This window comes from Lactuca serriola, chromosome 9 (assembly GCF_051521515.1).
Source record: "Lactuca serriola cultivar US96UC23 chromosome 9, Lser_US96UC23_V15, whole genome shotgun sequence".
Taxonomy (NCBI): domain Eukaryota; kingdom Viridiplantae; phylum Streptophyta; class Magnoliopsida; order Asterales; family Asteraceae; genus Lactuca; species Lactuca serriola.
Genome location: NC_136416.1, coordinates 61,246,538 through 61,252,537, shown reverse-complemented (window position 1 = coordinate 61,252,537; position 6,000 = coordinate 61,246,538).

Below are 6,000 nucleotides of genomic sequence, written 5' to 3'. Positions count from 1 at the left end.
AATGGGCTTCGGATTTTGGGATGTTTATGGAATAATTGGATTTGGGCCTTTGCTAGACTATATGAATAAAATATTTTGGGTAAGTAGTGATAAGGGATCATGGGATTAGGCCCAATTAGGAAGTTGGGCCCAATTTAGTAAATTGGGCCAATAATGGGCTTTGTAAATGGACTTTCAAGTTAAGGACTTGGTGTTGGGCTTTGGCCTAATAAAGAGAATGGACTTAATGAGTTGTGTGGACCCTTAGTCAAGATTGTTATGTTGTGTAATGGCTTGGTATTTATTATATGGGTAGTTTAGGATTTTCGGTGAGATAGCGGTTCGGGAGTTCGGTTCTTCAGTTCAGATCGGCATTTGCGAGGTGAGTTATCCTCACTATATCAATAGGGTCTAAGGCACCAAGGCCGGACCTTTATCGGATTTGTATCCAGGGTATTTGCTTGATATGTTTATTGATCTGCTAGATCTGCATCCTAGTAGTTAGGATGGTATTATGTTAATGACCGGTTGGGTCGGTATCCTGGTTATAGGATGATTGTTGTGTTAGTGATCTGTTAGATCGATATGATTATCTATTATATACATCCAGATGTGCCAAGGCTTGGAGAGTGGGCCAGATAGACTGAAGGCCCGGTGCGGGCGGTCCAATCATACTATAGATTCAGAGAGTGGACCAAGTGGACTGAAGGCCTGGTGCGGGCGGACCGGTCACACTGTAGACTCGAGATGCATGGTTGTTGTGTGTTTGTTATATGATATGTTTATGGTTGTATGAGGTTGGTATTTTAGGGGTAACTCACTAAGCCGTCGAGTTTATAGTTTCAATTTATTGTTTCAGTTTCAGCGGATGGCTGCGGGAAGGCGAAGGCGTAACCGTACACTTCCTCGATTTATGATTATGATTTCTGGGAACTCTGATGTTTAAACTATTTTGAAAACAAATTGTAATAGCTGAATGGTTTTATGTGATTTAAGAAGTTTTAAATTGGCTCGAATTTTATGGATGTTACATTTAGGGCATGAAGGAAGGTCAAGACTTGATAAAGATGGCAAATTTAAGCCAAAAGAGGCCATGAGATGTCCAGATCTGAAGTCATAGCTTCATGACGTGCTCAAATCCAACAATGATCCCAAAATAAGCTAATAATGACCATAAACTCCCACATGAAGAGATCTAGGAAATAAATGACCAAGGTATCAACTTTATACCTCAATATGGCTGCCACAACAGAGAAGACACCGGATCTACAACCTCTCCCTTCATCTATGCACCTCCTGCTTCAAGCCTCTTCAAAAAAATTCCAAAAATTCACTCTTTAAGCTCTCACACACTCAAAATGGTAGGAAAAGCAAAAACTACGGTTTCTCTGGACAAAGGTGCGATACGGGAGGCTGACAATTAGGCTTAAGGCCTTTAAATAGGGCGCAAACCCTAAAATTTAAGGTTTTCCTTTCCAGCATCTACTCGTCGAGTGTGTGCTCCCCAAATCATCGAGTTGAGTCCTTAATCTGCGTCCGACTAGATCTCTACACGACGAGTTGGAACTCCCCAACTTGTCGAGTTCCAGCCCAAAACCCTATAATGTTGATGTAACGTCTGGTCCCTTGTATGTATTTAAACTTATATATTGTTCATTTTGATCAAGCAACTCGACGAGCTGGGGGCCCCAGACTCGTTGAGTAGAGATTTTGTGGACCATGGAGTTTAAGTGACCAACTCGACGAGTTGGGAGGCCTCAACTCGACGAGTTGGCTGGGTGAAATGAAACCCTAATATTGGGGTTGTGCATCCTATTTAAATACCTTACCCCCATAAGTTGGCCTCATTTCCAGCCTCCAAACTCTAGCCTCGAAACACTAATGCACTTTTGAGAGTTTTGAACCAATTTTGTGCATTCTTGTTGATTTTGAAGAAGAAGGAACTTGAAGAAAGAGTAAGGACTTGTAGAAGGGTTGTAGATCCAGAAGTTGGGCTGCATTTCTAATTCACTTGAGGTATAAAGCTTCAACCTTGTTTAGTTTATGCTTAGATCTCATCTTTAGGATTATTTTGCTTGTTTTGGTCACTTTGGAGTGTGTAATGGAAGTTGGATGTTCTATTGAGGCAAAACATTCCAGATCTATAGTCTTGAGGGGCTCTTATGGCATAAAGGTTCCAACTTTATGGCCCTAGAAGCCCCATGCAAACCCTAAGCCCCTATTTTGACCCTTTTAAGCTCCATAAGGTCATGCATGTGAGTAAAGTTGGAGACTTTACGTGACCTTTAAGCCTTTAAGGTCCAAATATATGTACGTATGCATTGTCTTTAAGATATAAGGATTTTTGGAGTGAAGCTATAGCCTTTTTGGATTAGGGTTTGAGCTTTAACCCTTAGAAGAGATTCTTAATGGGTAAAGTTGGAAACTTTACCCTTCTAGACGTATTTCCATCTTGGATCAAAAAGATAGGGCCTTGATTTGAAGAATAGGGACTTAATGCATTAAGAAGGTTGACGAACTGAAGAACTCGATGAGTTCATAAGAGAACTCGATGAGTTGTTCTAGAAGTGTCCCGACTCTTTTGGAAAAAGTGGGACTTGACGAGTTGTAGGAGAAACTCGACTAGTTGGATCGCAGTTTCATGATTCTATGATTCTTGAGAACTCGGCGAGTTGAAGGGAAAACTCGACAAGTTGAGTCAACTCGGAGCGTTGACTTTGACTTTGACTTTGACTTGGACCAAAGTTGACTTTAAGGGGTTATGAGTAGGAAAGGGTAATTAAGGAAATCTTTTATGTGTAGGGGTTGAGTTGGGTTGATTTCAGAGCTGGGGACTGTTCAGCTACTTTACAACATTCAAGGTGAGTTACCTTCCCGGTATGAGTGGGTCGAAGGCACCAATATCGGCCCACTAGTAATTGTTTATAATAAAGATGGTTGTCTTTGTGATAATTGTCTGGTATGCCACTATCTGTAGATATTTATGTGTAACGCCCCGTTCTAAGAGTAATCATTCATGGATCCCCGGGATCAAGAGTAAGGGAGTTTTGGTCTTTAATGGGCAAAGGGTTTTATTAGAGAAGGTTTCGGACCGGTGTATGTGGATAGAAGCATAGGGATTCTCACCACCTTTCCGTGGATATAAAGTTCATCAGAATCGGATCTAGAATGAAGGAGTTATGACACTTTGAAGATTTGGAAAGAATAGCCCTTATAGAAAAAAATTTTGCATGGAAAACCATGCATGCATGTTGGGGCGCGCGTGAGTACGCCCACCGTAAGCTGGGTTACGTTCAGCGTAATGGGGCAAGTTGGTCGCAGGTGTGCAAGGGGTACGCCCAACATACGCTTAGAGTCTCAAAACCTTAATTTTTGGGCTAAGTACTATAAAAGGAACATAATGGTTCTCACCATAGCGTCTGTAAACACTCTCTCATCCTCAGAAACCCTAGATAGCCGTCCCACCTCCATTGTTGGGTGTGTTTGACCTTGGAGAACCCATTTTGGTGGATTAAAGCTTGGAAGCAAAGAGAAGAAGGTTGGCCAGGAGGAACCTTTGAGGCTAGAGCTTGTAGATCTGGGATAAGTGCTTCATTTCGGACCTCTGCAAGGTAAAAAGTCTTGAGCTTGATGATTAATCTCTTAGATCTCCTCTAGTACAAGTTTATGGACCTTTTGGTCTCAAGATTGGGTCTTGGTGGGTTAAGCTCGTTTCTAAGACCAAGGTTGCCTCCCTTAGAGTCATATGAGTCCCATAAGCAGTAAAGTTCAAACCTTTGGGGTTCTATTAAGCCCATGCATGAGATCTAGTTCTCTTCTTGGATGTAGAAGATCATTTTGGAAGTTTGAGTTGGTTTGAGCCATATTAAGTCACCAAGTCAGTGACTTTATGGTTTAAGTCGTGAAATAGGACCTGTATCTGAGTTTGTAGCCCTTAGAATGGAGTAGTAAGCATTAATGAGGAAATGACTTAACAGAGCACTACGCTGAGCGTACGTGCAGGTACGCCCAATGTGACAACCGGAAATTTCCATTCTGAACAAACCATATCAAGCCAATAGATGTAGAACAGTTACAGTGAAAACTCAGATTTCGAGTATACGTTTGGCAGTTTTCAGGATTTTTACACTTAAAGAAATATTAGGAGAGTGGATGCACTAGGGTTTTGTGAAACACTGTTATTCCAAGACTCTAGGACATTAGAGTTCGTTCCAGGAATAAAAATATTTTCTGCCAAAAATATCTCAGGACTATAAATAGAATTCTGAACCAAATTGGTTCATTAGTTGAATTCCAATTAGAGAAAATCCAAATTCTCTCTCACGGATCTTCGGGTTTTTATCCCAAATCGTGAGTATACTTCTCTAGTTGTTTTATAATACTTGTTATAAGCTTAATAACATAGATTACATGCCAAATATGTGAGATCCGGGAGTTTACCGCCCAAGAACGTTCTTGGGGAGTAAGCTCCATTTTAAGGTCCTAAAGGGTTCCAATGACCCTCAAAGATTTAGAACTCGAACTAGGGGCCTCCAATTCATGCCTTATACCACAAAACAATTAGGAATCATGGCTAGAAGGGAGTTTACGGCCAAGAAGCTTCTTAGGTCGTAAACTCCAAGTTTTAAGTGCCAAAATGCTTTGAAACACTTCCTAAGGCTTAGATTAAATTAGGACAAGTACCCTAAAGTGTTTATAGCCTAGAAAACATAAGAAATCACAAGGAAAAAGGAGTTTACGGCCAAGACAAACTCTTGGGCCGTAAACACCTAAAAAGGGGTCAAATGACACCCTAAATCCTTCCTTAAGCCAAGAGACAAATTTGGGCACGTACCTAAATGAGTTATGGAGTAGTTAAAACAATTAGAACTCCATGAGTGAGGGAGTTTACGGCCCAAAAGGTTCCAGGGCCGTAAACTCCATAAAATGGTACCAAATGGTGCCATAAACTCTTCTAAAGCCAAGTACAAAAGCCTAGAATTGTTCCTAGTTATTATAGAGACTTGAAAGCACCATAATCACCCTCCCAAGGGAGTTTACGGTCGTAAACTCCAAGGGAATATGGTCTATGGGCCGTAAAATCCCCAAAGGAGTTAATATGGTACCCTAAACACATGTATAGCCTTGAAACAATTCCCCACTAGAGTTGTAATAATTCTAAGCACCATTTCAAGCCTTGGTTGAGAGTTTACGGCCAGGAGTTTACTCCCCTGGGCCGTAAACTCCAATGAATATGGTCATTAGACCTTAAACTCCCATTAGGGGCTTTGCACTCCTTTGTTGCAACCCATTAGCCTCTTAGCACTTGACCAAAAGTGTTTTCCTCGCGTTTAAATGTTTATACTTGTATAATTAGTGTTTTAATCACTAATTATCTATATACATATGTTTTCATATGTAAATAGGATCATTGTGTGTGTCTAAGTCTTCGCTTGACACCAAGCACTTGCCCGATCCTTCCGTACGATAACAGTCCGTTCAATTCCAGTCACTTACTGCAGGTGAGTTCATACCCCTTAATTAATGTTTTAAACTATTTTAAATGTTTTATGGGGGGATAAAAGTAGAATCATGCTACTTATTATATCAATCACATGCGATTAATAAGTAGAATTACGCTAGTTATTATATCAATCACATGTGATTAATATATAGCATTCAAAAGATTTGGCTACTCATTAGCCGTTTTACCAAACGTTTCCTTCAAATGATTTTTATAAACATTTTATATGTTTTAAACTACTTATTACACTGTACATCTTACTCTGTACATTACCTTTCAAACTTATTTACAACTGTGTTTCAAACAAATGTTTCCTTATACTTAAACTGTTTTATCGAACTTATGCCTTCAAATTGTTTTATAGATTGACATCAAGTCAATCTTTTCTTAAAATAATATTTAAGTTTCAAATGTCTTACAAAACTTAGTTATGCTTTTATATTATTATAAATTGCATGCCTCTATATGTATAATTATATAAGAAATATTTAAAAGACTTAGGAAGGCTATCCACCCTA